The sequence below is a fragment of the Ambystoma mexicanum genome, chromosome 3p (assembly GCF_040938575.1).
Source record: "Ambystoma mexicanum isolate Mex_15411 chromosome 3p, UKY_AmexF1_1, whole genome shotgun sequence".
In the NCBI taxonomy this organism is placed as follows: domain Eukaryota; kingdom Metazoa; phylum Chordata; class Amphibia; order Caudata; family Ambystomatidae; genus Ambystoma; species Ambystoma mexicanum.
Window position 1 is genome coordinate 523,643,065 of NC_090925.1, and position 22,136 is coordinate 523,665,200.

General features: G+C 51.6%; 1 protein-coding gene across 2 annotated transcripts in view; it reads right to left on the reverse strand.

The window, feature by feature from the left end:
• LOC138580573 (regulator of G-protein signaling 9-binding protein-like) overlaps positions 1-22,136 on the reverse strand; it is a 340,969-nt gene that overhangs the window by 313,384 nt on the left and 5,449 nt on the right. The gene's annotated exons all lie outside the window — the stretch shown is intronic.

Consider the following 22,136-nt stretch of genomic DNA (forward strand, 5'->3'; position numbering starts at 1 on the left):
GCTGTAAGGAACAATGTAGTAATTGTGGAGGGAGGAGAGTGTTAGTCAATGTCTAGAATTGTGAAATGTCCAGAGTGCATGAAGGACAGAGCACATGGTGAACATGACAATGGTGAACTTGCTAATAAAGGCTTCAGTGACTCTAGTGTCATGGACGAAGATTCTAATGATGACAGTAAATTAAGACCTGCAGCAGAGACACAGTCAAGTAGAGTCAAGAACAGACCCAGTTGGTTTAAAGATTACTATGTAGAGTAAACAGCTGTGTATATATAAGGGATGAGATGTGTTATGATGTAAGCTAAAGCCTAACATTGGAAGTAACTTATGCAAGTTCTTGTTCACATCTAGGTTAAGCATAAGCTCCACTATGAGCTCACTTAATTCTAAGAATGTGCGTGTAGAATGTTTTCACTTAGATTGTAGAGGGCCAGTTGTGTTGGGGCTTCCGCTCTGACCAGGCCTGCTGTCGCTTACTTAAGAATAAATCTTTCGTGTGCATTACTGCTGTCTGGAGCCCTTAATTTCCTCAGCTTTCTCTGGCACCTGGAGCAGAAACTATAGAATCTATGGGGATTTGGGGCTCCGATATGGGGTCTCAGACCCGAATTTGAGGAGCAAATTATTTCAATTACTCACGATGCTGCCCAATCAGAACCCGGGACCATCATTTAAATTGTTTTGGCATTTTTTAACATAGCTTTTGGGTTAAACAGTTATATGGGTTGCGCCAAAGAGCCATACAGTGCCACAGGTTTCCAATTTCTGATGTGCGCTGGTCTGCAACAGGCAAGCCAGCCCATTCACTATATACGGCCACCTTCCTATATTCAGGTACTACCTAATTGTAAAGAACGTCTGGCTGCGGGGTGAGTCACCTATATGTTTAGAGGGGCAACTAGTAGGAATTACTCATAGATACAAGCACAGCTCTATTCCCCCACAACAAGTAATACTGCCACCTACCAGATACAAACACACAGCCAAGTTAGGGGACTTGCTTCGAGAAAACAAGGTACATGGTATAATCCTAACCCACAGAAGCATAGGACTTCTGGGGTACACCTCAAGAATAGCCACACTGTTGGGTATCAGGACTCAGAGCCTGAAGAGGGTTACTGAGAAGAGCGAAAGGTGAAGAAATTACAGCGAGACAGTGCAAGCTAAACTGCATCTTTCTACTTATGGTGTAACAAGGGCACATTGTCAGAGGGTAATTCAGTGACACCTCGAGGCGACCTAAACATTCATTGGGTGGCAGGCAGACCATCAAATTATCATTAGATGAAAATAAATAGTAGAATTCCCCCAGAACCCAATGTTCTCTAAAAACCAATGTATTTACTTATTTCTTCATAGTAATAACCTAACCACGTGAGTATATGTTAAAGTTCACCTGAGGGCTCTAGAAATTAAAAGAGAGTATCTTCACGTTTAAAGGACTAACTTACAGTTTTGAGCTCATATTAGATTACTATTTCACAAAGACTTCACAGAGTAACAAGGTGAGGTGTTTACGGGTGCCCATACCTGCTAACTGGCACTTTGTCATCAGGGCCCACCCAGTGATATAGATAAGATTTTGAAAGGGGAGTATTTTACTCCCTATTTTTTTGAAAGTTGGGAGTAAAGGTATGTTTTAGGGAGTATGAAAGTAAACCTCATTCCTAATGGGAGTATTTAATGAGCAGAACATTTTTTTTAAACAGACATGGCTTTGTAAAAAAAGACTTCTTTGCACCTAGGTATTCCTGCCCATTAAGAGGTATGCGGTTACCTCTTCAGATCAATATCCATGGTGCCGTGTGGCTAAAACCAGGTGGACAGGCACCTTGTGCGTCTGTTTCCTAATATTTTGTTGGCCGTATTTTTACTCCCCATTTTTTGGTGGGGGGAGCATTTGCCCATTTGTAGAGAGTAAAGGTAGCTGAAACACCCCTTATCTGCTGGGCTGGGGCCACCATCAGCCACTTATGGATTTTCAGACAGACACACTTTGAATTCTGGAGCTTGAAGTTACACTTTTCCTTCTGTAAATTGGGTCTCCAACTTCCCCCGCACCCGCACTAAAGAGTTGTTGGCTTGAAGTCTAGGGCTTAAGGTGACTCTCGTGATTTGGGAGTAGTTCACACACATACCCACAGCACACTGAATCACCCATAAACTGTCCTGTGAATTTCTATTGCAGATTTGTTCATGAAAGTTCCAGATTTTGAGCATATAGCTTTAAACTACTGCATTGAGGCACTACCTCTCGCTGCCGACGGCTAACAAACATCACACCTGCTGGCTAGGCGGCCATTCAGACTTGCTTCTCATACGCTCCTTGCGCTTTGTGCTGAGACTGGCAAAACGAGATCCAATGTACGCCACTTGTAATTGTGTTGAGGGAGTTTGATGACGACCGCCCTAGAACTGGTTCGAAATGAAGACCTTTCACCAAAGGACTACTAGAAAGAGTTACTTGTCCTTGCATTTTTTGCGCTTTATCTTTTAATACTATGGTGCTGTTTTAATAAGACTTTCCTGTGGTGCGAGTTGAGGTATGCTTCCTCCTTAACCTGCCCCCACGATCCTTTACAGCACTTCTAAACTCCATGATTGGTTGGCGTGGATGCCAACTTCGTTGGGATCCTCGCTGGAAGTCTACGTCCAGTGTGAGATTCACACCACTCTTCCTTTCTCCTTTCCCCATTGCTGCCTCTCTTCCTCCTTATGCCACCCTTCCCCTGTAACACTACCATCCATTCTTTCACTATATTATATAATGCTTTTATACTCTGCCAAATGACCACCGTAGTGGTGTCAGAGCCCTTGGCTTTTCCTTGGATGGCGGCTTTGGGCTCCTTCAGGGACATCCAGACTTTGATCTCTGGAAGAAAAAACGAGCAGGGGGAGATATGCGATGGGAAATAGGAGGTGCTTTGTGTTAGCATGGGTGCATGTTTTAGGTGGACCATAGCTCTCTAATGCAGAAAGAAGATCATGTCCTACAGTGTTTGTGTTAATTGGATTGTGTTTCTAGGCAGGCAAATTAACTATCACTGCTTGCTGACATCCTTTTCTTTGTCTGATGTTTCACTGTGCTTGCTTTCCTTGCGACAGTCACCCTTGTGAGACTATGCATACCTACATCTTCTGCCCGTTACCTCATTTAAATCTGGGGTGAAACAAAAATTTGAAAGCAGCAATATGGTTATGCTACAAATCTATGTGGCAAGCACATCAAGTGCAATACATGGAGCCATTAGCTGCACCTTACTTTGCTTGCTCAAATGTCTATTTTTTGTCCAAGCTTTTAAATTCTGGATTAGTCCAACATCACCCGCTAAACCCAGAAGGAAATCAGTATTTCCACATCACACAAAGGGGGATTATTTTTGAAGTCCCTGGAGCATAAATAAACGTGTTAAAGAGGCGTAAACATGTTACACTCGCCTTAACACGTCCATTCACACTTCCGGGACATTTTCGATGGAGGCGCGTAGGGCAAAACAGGAGTCCCATCTCCTTCCCCCCCCCATCTGCCTTCAAAAACCACTTGGTTTTACGACACCAAGACATTTTCCTGCTGGCGTGAAACCAATGGATGCCTATAGAATCCACCTGCTTTTTACACCTGCAAAAAGAAGGCTGATTCCACAGGAATCTATTGTTAACGCTACCTGTCATGCGTAAATGACAGACGTTTACTCAATTTGCATTGCAGGTGGCAAAAAGGAGATGTAAAGGTGCTTCCACCACTCATTTTCACTCCACAGTGCCTGGAGCAAGCGCGCCAGGCAATGTACTTCTATTTGTAAAATAAGCACCAAACTATTTTAGCGTGTGGGTGAGCAACCAATTACCCGTGTGAACCTGGAATACAACCCCTGGCAGGAGTTCTGCTCTCAGTTTATCTAAGTAGGGGTATTGCCAAGCTCAGACATGAGCATGGATTGCAGGGGAGAGGGAGAGCGTCACAGTATTGTGGGGCTGTCACTCCTCCCCCCCACACAATGATCCCAAACTACCTTTGCCACAGATTGCATTTTGTGTATCTCTGAAAATGCTGAAATTGTATGTAATTAATGTCTATTTTGTGCTGGACCCATTTCCTGTTTTCATCTCCTTCCCCATCACAAACCGCTTTAATGCCATAACTGCTGTGCAATGTCTATGCAAAGCATAAGGATGCTCCTGCCATACATATGCCCTTTTGTACGTGCTTCTTGGCACAGCAGTTTTCATTTTCAATAAATAATTACAAATAAATGCAAGTGAATAAAAAGGTCAATTTGCTGGCTTCAAGGGGCTGGTATTTAATTAATTGTCTGTGAGTGGAGCCTGAGCCTCTATCCAGTTTGCATAATGTATGCATCATTAAGTTTTCCATTGGTCTGATGTAAATCCCTGTGGTATATGGCTACAGGGGGTCTGCCTGCTGTGAAGATTTTCTAATGCATGTTAAAGTGAATGGCAATTCAGAGGCTTATGTTGCATAACATTCAGTTGTATGGTATTTGCCTCATAACTTTTTTTTCAAAGCACGCCACGTACATCACACTGATGAGTGCCGGGAAGGCTTCGGTGCCTAGAAAAGACACAAGTGGTTGCACTATAGCAAGTGGTGCCGTCCTCTCGGTTGGCAGCAAGTGTGGCCCATGCATTCATCATCATAGTCTTTCACTTTAAACTGAACACCAGGGTGGACTGAGATAATATATCGGTAACGTGCATGGACCACCACCAATGACCAAGGAAGTGTCAGAGTGCATCAGTAGTCTAATACCCATCCCATCATTCTTTGCGTCGAATGAGACTGGATCCCATCACTATTCAGAATAGTAACTAGGACAAATCGCCTTTTATTGCTTTGGTCCTTTCTCTACCTGCTGCCTGGAGATGAGTGGAGAGGGATATGGTCCCCTCTGTACATCTGGCCTCCCCACCCTGATACCTCAGAACGGTTTATAGTGAAAAGACCGAAAAAAAAATCTGAAAAAAAAGGTCGAACCAAAAAATCTCAAAGGAAAAAAAATCGATTTTTTTTTCAATACGTTTTTTTTTCGAAATGTGGGGGTTCCCCCCAATTCCCCTTTTTTCATTTTTTTTATTTTACCCCTTTTTTTTACTTACCTGACCCCGAAAATACATATAAATAAATAAATAAAAAATTAGATTTTTTTTTCGAGATTTTTTTTCCGATATTTTTGTCATTCGATATTTTTTTTCGGCCTTTTGACTGACCACCCCTCAGAACTACGAGATGGTGGGTGTACTTCTGATGGAATCCAAGACATACTGTCAAAATAGACTATAAACCCACAAGAGCAGAGTAAGGCCCTACTGGAAGATAAAGTCACTAGGTGTGGTAGATAATACATCTTATTAAGAGGGCTACCACCATACATAGGACTATTGCAGGAATGGCCGTAAACATAGGCGTGCCAGTGAAGATCTCCATGCACAAACCTCAGGGTACTGTAAGGTCGGACACTACAATAGAGGGTGCCACAAGGAGGAGACTGTCCAGCACTTATTTAGCTCAATACTTTCATCTAGGTCCGAATGACACTCTGCGTCCATCTGCAAAACGTTGTGTACTGTTCAATGCGTTTCTGACTTCCCCTCAGACACATTCAGTGATTGCTGTGCAGGGCATTTGGGGGAGTCTGCTTTGTGCTAGCAGCAGTCAGCACTTTGCTGAATAGGGAAAGTGTGTCCAAGGGGTCCCTGGGCAGGACCATCTTGGCCTGCAGAGCGGGGGTGTAATCATAACTGGGCTGCAGAAGAAGAGGATGATAAAAGATAGTTTTGCTTTCGTAGCCGGCTTTAAAAAGACATGGAATTTGTTTCAAAGTTCTGTTTTTCTTTTAAAAATAATATGATCCTACAGGAATGATAACTTTGTTGTCTTATGTGGGGTTTGTTGTATTTTCATCACCTGGTGATGCTGCTCGTCTGAGCGCTGAGCGCGGAGTTGAGTGGTAACCGGCCATGGTGTATATGTGAGGATAGTGTGGCGGGTCAGAAGAAGAACAGAGACTCTGACTTTTCATCTTGCTACTGTTGTTTATGAACTAGAAAGTTAGAACTCCTATCTTTCCCTATACTAAGGCTGTTCCCTACCTAACAAAGCTAACTAAGGTACTCATCGGTGAGAGTCCAAATCAAGATCAGTCCACTTTCCAAACTAACCTATCCAAACCCTTCCACTATTAGAACAACCAAAAGTACAGTCAAAGCACTCACTTCTCCCGTGAGGTGATTTTTCACCAAGTTCCGTTCAATAAAGTATCCATAGGTAGTTCTTGGTAACCATTTTGATCAAATCATACGTTTCTCATACTGGGTTCTTCAAGGCTTCACCCATCTCATTCAGTCAATTATTCCTTCTTCCCTTTTTAGTCTCTTCTTTTTCTATTCTAGTTAATTTTGCCCTTCTCCTTTCATGGGAGCAGTGTGCTCCTTTTTCTTTATTCAAACTTAAGATCTTCCTTTCATTTAATATCCACTCTTTATCTTGACAGGGGTAGGTTTGAGGGTTCCAGTACTGATTATCACTCTCTTCGTGTATTCTTGACACTTTATCTCAATTGGGACGAGTATGAGCATTCCAATAATGATTCCAAGTCTCTTCCCCTCTCTTCACTACTTTATCTTGACTGGGACGAGTATGAGCACTCCAGTAATGATGCTCTCTCTTCTCATATACTCTTGACACTTTGGGGCTCATTATGAGGTTGCCGGTAAGCCGCCAGCTACCTTGGTTTACTGTTTCTGCTGCCTGACATCCTGGTATTATCGGGATATTACAGGCGTCAGCGGAATAGTAAGTTTCCATTCCCGGACTCTTTGGGATGGCAACTACTGAAGCATCGGCACCATTGTTAACGGTGCTTCAGTGAATTATCTGCTGGTAGGGGCCTGAACTACCAGCAGGTCAGGGCTGCAGGTATTTCACAGCCCCTACCGGCAAACACGGAGTGAGCCGGTCTGGAAAAGAGGATGGTGACGTTGTTTCCCGCACCTTAATTCCAGACTGGCTCACTTGTAATGACCCCCTTTGTCCTGACTGGGATGAGCATGAGCATTCCAATAATGATCCTCAGTCTCTTTAGGTATGCTCAACATTTTATCTTGACTGGAACAAGTATGAGCATTCCAGTAACGATCTTCGGTCTCCCTCCCGGGTCTCCCAATTTCGCCGTTACCTGGATTGCTCAGGGATAATGTCACTGGGACTCATAACAGGCTGGGACCTTCACTTGTCAGGTTGGCTTCTCGTTTCTTCAGCAGTGTCATGAAAGGTCTCTCCTGCGGACATGCCACCACTTGTCCACTGTTCAGACTCAAGACGGCTGTTATTCTCCTCTGTCTCTTGCGTCTCTTCACTTTTTCCACGCTGTGAGTTGGGAGCTATACTTAAGCTTCTCTCTAGCATCAGTCGCCTCATGCCCGAGTTTTCCTCAACTTAGCTTGGGCAGCTGATTTGAAACTCTCGGGTTCTCTCTCTCTCTCTATCAAGGTCTATGCCGCCACGTTTTATGATGCTGCCATGGGACTTCCCCAGGGTACTGTAAAAATCCTTCTTCTCTGTTTGACTCATACTCTCTATTCTTTCAGTGGTTTTCTTCATCCCAGTAACATATAGGTTTTCCTTCACAGGTACCAATATTGTATTTGAATGACAATAACAGAATCTGACTTGTTCTATATATCATTCTTCACAGGATGTTAGTTAAGCAGGGTTAGTGATATGTTGCTTAGGGAGTTGCCTATAAGAACGAGAGTCCTTGTCCCAAGAGGGACAGTCTCTCCCAGTGAGGTCCTGTTTCCCTCTACCCCCAGGGAGGGTATTGTATAGCGGGCTCAACTCCCCAGTCTCACAGGAAAAGGCATCACCCGATGAGAAGTGATGGAATCCCACAATTTACCACAGTAGATGGGAATGGACGGGGGTGGTGCTTTCAGGGTCAGAAACCCGAACAGTCATTTCCGTCACCTTCCAGTAGGAGTTTGTGAGGTGGTGTTGCTAGCAGCTCTTACCCACACTTTCCATAGGTGTGATGGGAGGGGAGAGAGAGAGAGAGAGAGAGAGAGAGAGAGAGAGAGAGAGAGAGAGAGAGAGAGAGAGAGAGAGTGTGTGTGTGTGTGTGTGTGTGTGTGTGTGTGTGCCCCTTAGATTCTCAAACAACTGTATTGGTTTGGGTCAGTGCCGTCACCGCAAGTACTAGATGGGGGTGGGGCAGGAGGGATACTTGTAACTTGTGGTTCTAATTTGGGGCATAAATGACAGGGTGTCTGACATTGAAGAATGATAACATTTGGCCATATGTAAAATGTGCTAATGGGCATTAACATAGCACTGCACGCAGTATTGTATAACAAATTGGCTGAATACAGTAGGCTGTCCCTTGCTAGTACCTGTCAGCTGAAAGTGCACATCCCGCTGCACTGTGTTGACATCCCATTTATGGGTGAGTGTGTCTACGACTGGAATATTTGTGAGGTGGCCGTGAGCACTCATAAATGGGGCCCCAGCCAATGTACTACAATTTGAAGGCCTGACGTTTGAGCTATCACATAGTATGGTCTGACATTGTGGGACATGACCCAGAATTGCACAATATAGCTAACCAAGGCTTGACAAGGTATTAAGGGAACAACAGGGCACAACAAAGCCGCCCCCCAACACTCCTACCTTTGTCCTCCGCAGGCATCTCTCTTTCTCTCTCGCTCTCTCTCTTCCCCCAGCCCCCATCTCCTCCACAGAATCTTCCAGATATATTGCACAAAGGGAATGTGAGATAAGAAAATGGCCCTTCCTACTATCAGCATTACCATAATTACATGTTCTAGAAAGAATAAACCTTTTGGTTGAAAGAGCTCCCTAGGATATGAAGCAAGCAAGTCACCATTTTATCTTTCTTAGTGTGTTAGTGGTCAAGCTGGTCATGATGCCTGACTCAGAATCCTCGCTACCTTGCCCAGGTGCCATGCCCAGTGGAGGCTCCCAGAAGTTGTGGCTACTGGGCAAAGAACAGCATTCTTTAGATGATTTGCCTAGGGCCACAATTTCATGTAATTTACACAAGCTGTCTGCCACAGGGTCTCCAACAGGCCTGATGCACAAGCAATGCTCACAAACATCTACAGGACACAAAGGGCCCCATTACAAGTTTGGCGGTAGCTGTGCCAGTAAAACAGGCGCGGCTGCCGCTAAACTCGTAAAATTACCAGCACCCGGCAATGAGGATGTATGGGGGCATTCCGACCCCGGTGGACCCCGTCCGTCCCCATTGCCGGGGGCCGGTATTGATTACTCCCCATTCTCATTTGAGCCCCATAGGGCTCAAATGGGAATGGGGAGGTCGGATGCACCGGCACCATTCCTGAATGGTGCCGGTGCATCCGACGAGTTGTGCTCGCGGGTGCTGCTCTGCCCGCCATGTGAGATCTGGCAGCCATAAAGGCACCCGCAAGCACAACTCGTAGTTTGCCTGTCCGGTAGTAACGGCGCCAGTTACTACCAGACCGACAAACTTATAATGAGGCCCAACGAATCCTCTTCACCTGGTGTTGAGGCATCTGTACAACTTCTGTTAACTTCCTTTTAAAAAAGGCTGCTGAAGTCAGGCAGGGAGGGGGTGGTGGGTATTCACTGGGAGGTCAATGTGATCCAGAGCAGAATAGGTAAGTGGTTGATGGAAGGAGTCCTCAAAAGGTCCACCTCTCATCCTATCGTTGGTGCAGTGGTTAACAGAACAGACTGACAGTGAAAGCACAGTCCTAGTAGGGAGCGGGAGAAATGCCTGCCGTTGGGTTGGAGCAGTGCGCCACATAAGATTTTGAAGTGGAAGTATTTTACGCCCATTTTTTGAAAGTTGGAAGTGAAAAGGTAATTCACATTCGCAAACTGAATATTTCATGAGAGCAAAAATAATTCACTGTATAACAGAAATGTTTTAATAACAAATATTTCTTTGCACCTAGTTATTCATGCACATTAAAACATTCACCTGTACTTTACATAAGGCAATAATAGTAGTAGTTTCTTCCTATGGCACTATGTTTACTACTGGTTCAATACAGTGCCATGAGATCTGTATGAGGGTAAGCAGGGGGGACAGGCTCTTTGTGTCTGTTTCATATTTTTTGTTGGAAGTATTTTACTCCCTATTTTTATTTTGTGGGTGTATCTGTCTATTTTAGGGAGTAAAAATGGCTGACATCTTCAGACCGATTCATGGAATTAATGTGCGCTGAAATTTTCGGCGAAAGCGTGCGAAAGCATGCGATTCGCAGTGCAAGTGCGAAAATCGCAGCGAAACCCGCGCACAGCGATTCATGGAAGTCCGTGCGCGTGTAAATCCCTGGATGTGCGCTAAAATTCTGCAAAATGTACTGCACTTCTTGGCCACTGGATCATTTCAGCAGACAAGTGCTATAGTGGGGGGGGGTGTCACAGGCCACGCAGTCACTCTGCCTACACAAGGTGTTGGCCATCATGACTGCATGCCCATCAGTCCGCAGGCACATATAGCTGCCCAGAACACCTGCAGAAAGGCAGGCTGCCGTCCAGGATTTTTACCAGGTGGCACAATTCCCAAAAGTGCTAGGTGCCATTGATTGCACCCATGTCGCTCTACGTCCCACCAGGGCATCTGAGCACATCTATAGAAACCGCAAGCACTGGCATTCCATCAATGTGCAGGTAGTATGTGATGCTAAGGGAATGATCACCTCAGTATATGCCAACTATCCAGGGTCAACCCACGACAGTTTCATTTACAGAATGTCAACCATAGACCGGGACCTAGAAACTGGGCGGCATGGTGATACATGGCTGCTTGGTGAGTATAAATGCCACTGCACATGCATGCATGTCAGATACTGAGTAATGCCACATCCCCACTAATGATACCCATCACCACCTCCCCAGGGGACAGTGCCTATCCTCTGAGCACCCACATGATGACGCCAATTCGGAACCCCACCACGCCACCCGAGGTAAGATACAACACAGCCCATGTTGCAACCCGGGGCATAATGGAGCGCACATTCAGAGTGCTCAAGTCACGCTTTCGCTCCCTTGACCGCTCTGGTGGGCAGCTGTTATATGCTCCCCCAGTAGTGTGCAGGATCATAGTGGCAGCATGTGTCCTGCACAACGTTGCAACACGCCGGGGCCTGCCGGTGAACATGGTGGTGCCCCCACATCCCCAACCACATGCACGCCCACTGCGCATGGGAGGGGAAAGAGCACGTGGTGCGGCAGCCCGTACGCAGCTGGTGGCTAATTACTTCACATAAAATCACAGCCCTGTGGAGTGCACACAGCCCTGGCACATACCAGCTGACAATCAATGATCATGACATAAGGGACACTCAACTATCACAACCATACCATCCTGAGATTGGTCACCTGGAAGTGTTACATTGTGTGCATCCCTACCTACCCAAACACCACCAATGCTGTGTCATCAAAATACATACATCTATGCTGCTAAATTCATTACCCCCTTGCTAAATACAACATGAGAACAGCGCCATGTCACCCAACCCCTCCCCAGCTCCACCACCAAACACACCATGGCATGTCATGCAATGTGATAGCAAACAAAGCAATGCACAAGACCTGACACAAGTGTCACAAAATACAAAGTCCCTAATGGAAACTGCCCACACACAATATGCTCCCAGAAATGTATAACTAACAGCACACATTACCAAATACTTACCACCAACACAATGCTGCAACACACCATGGAAAAATGCAAAAACATGACAGTACTAAGTTCAAGTAGTGGTAGTCTTACAACCTGAATGCGCCAGCACATCAACCCCTTCCAACTGTAGAGTGTTGCTGCCACGCAAATGTCTCAGTGTACTCCATACAACATGAACTGCATCTGCAAAATAGACGGCCTTGTGAAGACATGAGGAAGGAACCTGCAGATTAGGAGGAAGACATGGATGCACAAGCACATATCAATACACCATGCAGTGTACAATACAACAACAATATCCACTAGGGATGTCTACACAGTATTGACTACAGACTGCCCACACAGCTCATGGGAGCACAACGTCACTGTGTAATTCAATGTCACTTGGTCACACCCTTTGCAAGCCCATGGAAACGGGAAGCAGGAAGGGTGTGTGTCACATGAACCCAGGCTTCTAACCCAAACTCAGGACAAGCCTGCATGTGCCCAGCAGGAATACAGTGGATGCCCACGGGAGCCACACAAGGCAACACACTGTAAACAAAAAAAATTCAAAAATGGCCATGTGGGGGGAAGGGGGTGGGGGGAGGCCACCCAGGAAGTTCGAGGACAGGGTGCACACCAAAACCCACCTGCGTGGATGTTGGGGAAAAAAAAAACCTCCTTGGGCTCATGGCCTGCACGGCTATGCCATTGTGGGAGAACTGCTGTCGCACTGCTCATCCTCTGCTGCTGCATCAGGAGGCGGTGGTACTATGGGAGGCAGCCCACGCAAAGCCCTGGTATGGTCCACCATAGCAGCAAGCATGCGGGTCTGGAAGGTCTGATTCTGGAGGATTAAAGTGCGGAGATCCCCATGCAGCACATCACGGGTTGCCTGCATTTCTGCACGCATGGCCACGCATGATGCCCGGATCTCCTCACGTGTTGCATGCAGCTCAGCTGAGAGCGAATGTGTGAGCTGCTCCAGCTGGGGTTCTGCCCTAACATTTCGGGAAGCCTCAAGTTCAAGCAGACTCTGCCTGAGGTTATGGAGTTTCACCCTCAGGGCTTCCCTGTGCCCCTGTGACTCCATTGATATGATTTCGCGCAGAGTCTCCAGTGTCGCCCGCCCGTCCCTGTTGAACGCCAACATGTCTTCCCTGTGTGATTGGCAAATGGAGTCTGTTGCCTGCTGTTGTTGCTCCATCTGCCTTTCAGGGGGGATAATGGAAGTGGCCACCCTCTCCATTGCCTGAGCCATCATTTCTACTGATGCTGACTGTTGGGTTGCCATACCGTACATGGAGTTTTCCCATACAGTATTGCCTGGTGGCGCACGGCCACTGCGTCGACGGGCACCACACCTGTTTGGGGCAAGGCGATCTGCACCTTGCTGTGCTGGCACTGCCTGAGGCTGCAGGACTGCATTACCCCCCTGATCTGCTGGCCCAGGAACAGGATCAGATGCTGTGGAGTGTGACCCTGCATCCGGACCTACCAACACTGACATCCCCATAGAGGGTTCTACCCCTGGTCCAGGTGGGTTGGACAGAACAGAATCCCTGCCAGAAAGACTTATCTGCGACGGCACATAAGTCTCATCATCCGACTCAGCACCTGAATAGAGGTCTGGGGAGGTGCACCCAGGGACACCCCTGGACAGTATGGTCTGCAGTAACATTGGGTTTTCACCCACCACCACACCACGTCCCCCACTGGTGCCTGGTCGTGCTTGAGATTCCTCCTTGGTCTGCACATCTCCTCAACAACACCAAGTGCGTCATCACCTGCAAAAACATGAAAGACAACAAATGGAAACAGGCATGAGCACCATAGCACACACATAGGCCGTGACAAGCCAGAGATCCAGTACATGATTTACACATGTCCCACATGACTATAACCCTGCCATGCAAGCACTATCAAAGAGTTGGAAGTGGAATCAAAAAGGCAGACAGCAAGATGGAAAAGCAACACATTTGCAGCATGTTGGGTAGCACTGGCATCTAGCACTGGCATCACACATCAGGCTGTGAGTGGCATGTCCAATACACATACATGACACATGCCACCACACAGATGTCATGTAGCATTGCCACGGCAAATTACAAAACTACAGCAATATGTCAGTGAATGAGTACTGTCACACATCCATGTCACATCGACATGATGTGAAGATTGATGCTGAATAGTGTTGCAAAATATGCATGTGCCACACACTGAAACACATCCAGTGTCCAATAACACAGTCATTGTGGGCTGATCAATGGTTGGTCACTTTAACATTACAGGAAACATCTGTCATCTTCCAAATGCAAACAGGTCCTAACAAAAAATGTCTGCAGCCCAATACTCCATCGGCCTGAATGGTGTAATCATTAACATAACCAGGTAAAAATAGTGGCCCAGTGTGGGCTGTAAACAATGACCAAAGCATATCACATATGTTGCAATAGGGCAGAATAATGCGTGGCAAAAATGGGAGAGTGGAAACAATCAGCCTGAATGAACATTTACAAAATCTGAACAATGTAGTTGCAAGATGAGAGTTCAAGGTAAAGTGCACTAATGTGGGCCTAATTGGCAACTGTGGGCAGAAGGGATACAGTCATACCCAAATCCAAGGCACGTGAATGTATGGGAGGAAGCAAATGGGTGACCCATAACACTCAGGAGTACACACTCTCACCTGGCACTCTATCAGAACCCGTCACCCAAACAACATACACATGGATTACACACACACGCATGGGCACTCACCGGACAATGCGTCATAACCAGGTACATCTCCCACACCTTGGATCTGTTCCTCTGTGAAGAAGGTCCCAGCAACAGACTCATGTTCAGTGAGTTTGTTGTCCTCTTGTGGAGAGCCACCGCCAGTCACCAGAGTAGCAGCATGATTTGAGGCCAGCTTGTTCTTTGCTCTGCGTTTCAGGTCATTCCACCGCTTGTAGCAATCATCAGCTGTGCGCCTCACAAATCCAAGGGCACTTATGCAGTCCGTGATGGTCTGCCAGTGTGCCCTACGTTGACCAGGTGTGGTCTTGCACCCTGCAGTCACCAACATTTCGTGGCTATGTGCCGACACATAGCTCACAAGTGCATCATGTTCGGGATCATTAAAGCTAGGCTTCCTTGACGTGCCGGACTGTGTAGCTGTGCCTGGGGTCTCAGCCTGTAGTGCCAGAGCACCCTTCTTCCTCTTCTTCAAAGGTGGAGCAGAGCCTGAGTGGCTTGTGCCGCTCGGGTCAGTAGGGGCAGAAGCGCAGGTGGACTGGGTACTGGGAGTGTGCAAAGGCACAATGACCATAGGTCTTGGTGCAGGCATTGGCTGAAGTGTGATGTTGGCAGGGGCAATGTCAGTTTGATGGACCAGAACCAACACTGTCCCAGCTGGGAGACTCAGAGCTTGGGTGGATAGAGCTGCAGCAGCCCCTGCAGCCTCCCCACCCTCCCTTCTTGGGGCAGCAGATGACAGCGCTGCCCCAGATCCACGTGGCCTGGTGACACCAACTTGCACCGACACACGTGGCTTGGACTTGCTGACCTGGAAGCCAGCCTGGGAATCATCCTGTGCCGGCTCAGTCCATTGTACAGTGCCCTGATGTCTGTGTTTTATCTCTCCGTGTCTGCAACGTCAACTGATGAAGAGGGCGGAGAGGGTGCTGTGGAGCACAGCGGCAGGGATCGCACCACCAGCCAGAGACGCAAGGCCCGGCTCCCCTCCCAGATTGTCATCTCATCGGGGAGTGAGGAGTCTGGTGCCGCGTCCCAGGCCGCAGCTGCCGAGGGTAGGTCCAAGAGGCAGAGGTCAGAGGTGGATTCCTCGACAGCAGAAGGGGCAGCTGAGACCCCACAGGGTCCAACGGAGGAAGATGACACGGAGTCATCCAGGTTGGTAGGGGGTTTGGTGGAGGAGGAGGCCGTGGAAGGGACACACATGGGGTCTGGAGGTGGGGATTCCACTGGTGCTAGTGGTGCAGTGCAGGGACAGGGACAGGAGGCAGCACAGGCCGCTGCGGAGGTGCCTGTGTGTAATCCTGACCCTGATCCTGTCACTGCATCATCTGGCACCAGCAGGGATGCCTACGTCCAGATCCGTTTTCAGGGAGGGGATGGGCGCACAACAGCTGGCCTTACTCTCCCTGCGGACGTGGCTATCCGGGACCGTGTTGAGCCTGTCCTGAGTGGGATAGCGTTGCGTCAACGGGGCATGTGAGGTGACCTGCAGTCTTTTCATGGAGAGACTGCACGTCGTCTCGCATGCCTCTTTGACCACGTTGACCTACTGGGACGGGTCACTGGTGCTGGATTCCTCCGTGTGCTGGACCTTCTTGCGACCCCCTCCTCACCTGAACCTCCTACGCGCCAGTCGTCCTCCATGCCATCTTCCCACCCATGTGTCACCTGGGTACCCTGTGAAGCTGCCCCTGACCCAGCGACCAGGCTGGTGGAGGACACATCCCTGCCACAGTCGGGAGTCGGATGTCCAGCAGGAGTGCCACCACGACAACTGCACCCCAGCCGGAGGAGGACATGCAGGCAGCAAGAGCCAGGGCGCAGGCACAGCAGCAGTAACATGGTGGGAGCAATGATGGCTCGGGGCCTTCAACATCGGAGGGTCAGGCATCGGCCATAGGGCAGGAGGACCCTGGATTTCAAGTGTCTTCCATGTGGCAGCGGTTGGGCCACGCCATAGATGCGGAGCGGCAGCGGGCGGAAGAGGCATGGCTCACAATGGTCAGGGCGGAGAACTCCATGCGGAGGGCCCTGAGGCGGGTCGAGTGCCTCGAGGCAATTCGCAGGGAGTTGGAGGTGAACATGTCGTCGTCCCTGCGAACCCTCGGGACCATGGAAGAGGACCGCCTCCAGGACATTGAGCGGGAGTTCGATGATGCCCTGGCTCGGGACATCAATAAGTGAGCCGTCGGACTAGCCCGCTGCCATTGTAAATAGTTAGATAGTGTTAGGTTTCCTTTCTGTTTTTGTTTATTTTGTTTATTTTGGGCCGCTTGGACAATGCACCACATACTTGTATATAGTTCATTATTAGGTAGGGTTTTTAGAAGGTTTCATTTCATTTGTTGAGCTCATGGACCCTGGATTGGTGATTTGTATATAGTTGAACAGTGGATGTTTCTCGTTTTTATTTTAATTTCACCATGGCGCATATATTGTTTTGCCCTTGGATTTGCTTTGTTGGACTAAGACTTTGGACAAATTTTCATTTGGAGTTCTTTGGATTCTGATTTAATATTTTTTTATTTTTTTCCAGACATGCTGCATTTTATTTCTTATTCCCATTATTGATTTTTTTTCCATTACATTCATGTTGTGTTCAATACATTTTTGTTTCATACTTCGATGTGTGGTATTCTCTCATTGGTTTCATGCATGTCATGATATGGGTTTTCACATTCACTTGCACCCATTGTGTGTGTGTGACGGACATGTGTTCATGTAGATACTTGCCATTCGGGTTGTATCATGTAATGGCCATTTCTCTGTGGGTGGATGCAATACTTGTTTGGATCTTTGGGCTGGTGTGGCGTGGGGTGTGGTGTGGGTGGCCATGAGGCCCATGATTGAGGATCGTCATGACGTGGGTGTTGGGGGAGATGTGTGGGACATGAGTGGGGGCCTGCTGGCAGGTGCCCCTGACTGCTGGGGGGTGAGGGTGATGGGGGACATGAGTGGGGGCCTGCTGGCAGGTGCCCCTGACTGCTGGGGGCTGGGGGTGCTGGGGGACATGTGTGAGACATGAGTGGGGGCCTGCTGGCAGGTGCTCCTGACTGCTGGGGGGTGGGGGTGCTGGGGACATGAGTGGGGGCCTGCTTGCAGGTTCCCCTGACTGCTGGGGGTGGGGGTGCTGGGGGACATGAGTGGGGGCCTGCTGGCAGGTGCCCCTGACTGCTGGGGGGTGGGGGTACTGGGGGACATGAGTGGGACATGAGTGGGGGCCTGCTGGCAGGTGCTCCTCACTGCTGGGGGGGTGTGGGTGCTGGGGGACATGTGTGGAGGCCTGCTGGCATGTGCCCCTGACTGCTGGGGGGTGGTGGGTGTTGGGGGACATGAGTGGGGGCCTGCTGGCAGGTGCCCCTGACTGCTGGGGGGTGGGGTGCTGGAGGACATGTGTGGGACATGAGTGGGGGCCTGCTAGCAGGTGCCCCTGACTGCTGGGGTGTGGGGGTGCTGGGGGACATGAGTGGGGGCCTGCTGGCAGGTGCCCCTGACTGCTGGGGGTGGGGGTGCTGGGGGACATGAGTGGGGGCCTGCTGGCAGGTGCCCCTGACTGCTCGGGGGTGGGGGTGCTGGGGGACATGAGTGGGGGCCTGCTGGCAGGTGCCCCTGACCGCTGGGGGGTGTGGGTGCTGGGGGACATGTGTGGGGGCCTGCTGGCAGGTGCCCCTGACTGCTGGGGGGTGGGGGTGCTGGGGGACATGAGTGGGGGCCTGCTGGCAGGTGCCCCTGACTGCTGGGGGTGGGGGTGCTGGGGGACATAAATCGGGGCCTGCTGGCAGGTGCCCCTGACTGCTGGGGGGTGGGGGTGCTGGGGGTCATGTGTCGGACATGAGTAGGGGCCTGCTGGCAGGTGCCCCTGACTGCTGGAGGGTGGGGGTGCTGGGGGACATGAGTGGGGGCCTGCTGGCAGGTGCCCCTGACTGCTGGGGGGTGGGGGTGCTGAGGGACATGAGTGGGGGCCTGCTGGCAGGTGCCCCTGACTGCTGGGGGTGGGGGTGCTGGGGGACATGAGTGGGGGCCTGCTGGCAGGTGCCCCTGACTGCTCGGGGGTGGGGGTGCTGGGGGACATGAGTGGGGGCCTGCTGGCAGGTGCCCCTGACCGCTGGGGGGTGTGGGTGCTGGGGGACATGTGTGGGGGCCTGCTGGCAGGTGCCCCTGACCGCTGGGGGGGGTGGGGGTGCTGGGGGTCATGTGTCGGACATGAGTAGGGGCCTGCTGGCAGGAGCCCCTGACTGCTGGGGGGTGGGGGTGCTGGGGGACATGAGTGGGGGCCTGCTGGCAGGTGCCCCTGACTGCTGGGGGGGTGTGGGTGCTGGGGGACATGTGTGCGGGCTTGCTGGCAGGTGCCCCTGACTGCTGGGGGGTGGGGGTGCTGGGGGACATGAGTGGGGGCCTGCTAGCAGGTGCCCCTGACTGCTGGGGGTGGGGGTGCTGGGGGACATGTGTGGGGGCCTGCTGGCAGGTGCCCCTGACTGCTGGGGGTGGGGGTGCTGAGGGACATGTGTGGGACATGAGGCAGGGCCTGCTGGCAGGTGCCCCTGACTGCTGGGGTGTGGGGGCGCTGGGGGACATGACTGGGACATGGTGGGGGCCTGCTGGCAGGTGGCCCTGACTGCTGGGGGTGGGGGTGCTGGGGGACATGAGTGGGGGCCTGCTGGCAGGTGCCCCTGATTGCTGGGGGTTGGGGGTGCTGGGGGACATGAGTGGGGGCCTGCTGGCAGGTGCCCCTGACTGCTGGGGGGTGGGGGTGCTGGGGGACATGTGTGGGACATGAGTGGGGGCCTGCTGGCTGGTTCCCCTGACTGCTGGGGTGTGGGGTGCTGGGGGACATGAGTGGGGGCCTGCTGGCAGGTGCCCCTGACTGCTGGGGGGTGGGGGTGCTGGGGTACATGAGTGGGGCCTGCTGGAAGGTGCCCCTGACTGCTGGGGGGTGGGGGTGCTGGGGGACATGAGTGGGACATGAGTGGGGGCCTCCTGGCAGGTGCCCGTGACTGCTGGGGGGTGTGGGTACTGGGGGACATGTGTGGGGGCCTGCTGGCAGGTTCCCCTGACTGCTGGGGGCTGGGGGTGCTGGGGGACATGAGTGGGGGCCTGCTGACAGGTGCTCCTGACTGCTGGGGGGTGGGGGTGCTGGGGGACATGAGTGGGGGCCTGCTGGCAAGTGCCCCTGACTGCTGGGGGTGGGGGTTCTGGGGGACATGTGTGGGACATGAGTGGGGGCCTGCTGGCAGGTGCCCCTGACTGCTGGGGGGTGGGGTGCTGGGGGACATAAGTGGGGCCCTGCTGGCAGGTGCCCCTGACTGCTGGGGGGTGGGGGTGCTGGGGGACATGAGTGGGGGCCTGCTGGCAGGTGCCCCTGACTACTGGGGGGTGGGGTTGCTGGGGGACATGAGTGGGACATGAGTGGGGGCCTGCTGGCAGGTGCCCTTGACTGCTGGGGGGTGTGGGTGCTGGGGGACATGTGTGGGGGCCTGCTGGCAGGTGCCCCTGACTGCTGGGGGTGGGGTGCTGGAGGACATGATTGGGGGCCTGCTGGCAGGTGCCCCTGACTTCTGGGGGGTGGGGGTGTTGGGGGACATGTGTGGGACATGAGTGGGGGCCTGCTGGCAGGTGCCCCTGACTGCTGGGGGGTGGGGGTGCTGGGGGACATGAGTGGGACATGAGTGGGGGCCTGCTGGCAGGTGCCCCTGACTGCTGGGGGTGGGGGCGCTGGGGGACATGAGTGGGGGCCTGCTGGCAGGTGCCCCTGACTGCTGGGAGGGTGCGGGTGCTGGGGGACATGAGTGGGGGCCTGCTGGCATGTGCCCCTGACTGCTGGGGAGTGTGGGTGCTGGAGGACATGTGTGGGGGCCTGCTGGCAGGTGCCCCTGACTGCTGGGAGGTGTGGGTGCTGGGGGACATGAGTGGGGGCCTGCTGGCAGGTGCCCCTGACTGCTGGGGGGTGGGGGTGCTGGCGGACATGTGTGGGACATGAGTGGGGGCCTGCTGGCAGGTGCCCCTGACTGCTGGGGGGTGGATGGGGTGGGGGTGCTGGGGGACATGAGTGGGGGGCCAGCTTGCAGGTGCCCCTGACTGCTGGGGGGTGGGGGTTCTGGGGGACATGGTTTGGTGATCACTAGTGCAAGGTGACATGTGGCTTGGCTGGGGGGCATTCACATGGTGGATGGGTTGCCTGCGGGACATGACCAGGGGTGCAGGGTAGTCCCCTGTGTTGTGGGCTGCCTGCAGGGGCCGTGGAGGGTGTAGAGGGAACAACTGGGAGGACCCACACTGCCAATTCACTTGTAGGACTCCCAGCGCACCCCCGAAATTCACGTACCCCGCTATGACGGCAAAAAAGCGTGTGAAATTTCCAGCGAAGCCCAGTTATTCACGTAGCCCACTCGCACAAGGCCAATCACGTGTGAAACTTCCCGTGCACCCCAGGAATACACGTACCCCACTCACACAGGGCCTATCGCGTGTGAAACTTCCTGCGCACCCCAGGAATACATGTACCCCACTCGCACAGGGCCTAGCGCGTGTGAAACTTCCCGCGCACCCCAGGAATATACGTACCCCACTCGCACAGGGCATTTTGTGTGTGAAACTTCGCGTGCACCCCCGAAATACACGTTCCCTTCTCCAATCGCGTGTGAAACTTCCCGCGCACCCCAGGAATACACGTACCCCACTTGCACAGGGCCTATCGCATGTGAAACTTACCGCGCACCCCCGAAATACACGTTCTCCTCTCCAATCGCATGTGAAACTTCCCGCGCACCCCAGGAATACACGTACCCCACTCGCACAGGGCTTATCACGTGTGAAACTTTGCGCGCACCCCGAAATACACGTTCCCCTCTCCAATCGCGTGTGAAACTTCCCGCGCACCCCAGGAATACACGTACCCCACTCGCAGAGGGCCTATCGGGTGTGAAACTTCCCGCGCACCCTAGGAATACACGTACCCCACTCGCACAGGGCCTATTTCGTGTGAAACTTTCCACGCACCCCCAAAATACACGTTCCCCTCTCCAATCACGTGTGAAACTTCCCGCGCACCCCAGGAATACACGTACCCCACTCGCACAGGGCCTATCGCGTCTGAAACTTCCCGCGCACCCCAGGAATACACGTACCCCACTCGCACAGGGCATTTCACGTGTGAAACTTCACGCGCACGCCCGAAATTCACTTTCCCATCTCCAATCGCGTGTGAAACTTCCCGTGCACCCCAAGAATACACGTACCCCACTCGCACAGGGCCTATCGCATGTGAAACTTCCTGCGCACCCCAGGAATACACATACCCCACTCGCACAGGGCATTTCGCGTGTGAAACTTTCCGTGAAACCCTGTTATACACATACTCCACTGCAATCGCGTGTGACACTCCCTGTGCAGCGGGGTACGTGTATTCGGAGGGGTGCGCGGGGAGTTTTACATGCGTTTTCGTGGTTGAGGGCCTGTGCGCCATGTACGGGATTTGTGCGCTGTGCATGGCGCATGGGGAGAGGTTAGGGGCGTAATTGGCGCTGCTGCAGGGTCCCTGTGCCACTCTGCGCCACGGCTGGTTTTGGAAACTAAAATTCATGAATATGCTGTGCGTGGAAAAGGATTTTAGCGCACGCGGCTGGCGCAGTAATTCACACGCGCACACTGTGCGCCAGCCGCGTGCGCCACTTGTGCGCTGAATTCTATGAATTACCCCCC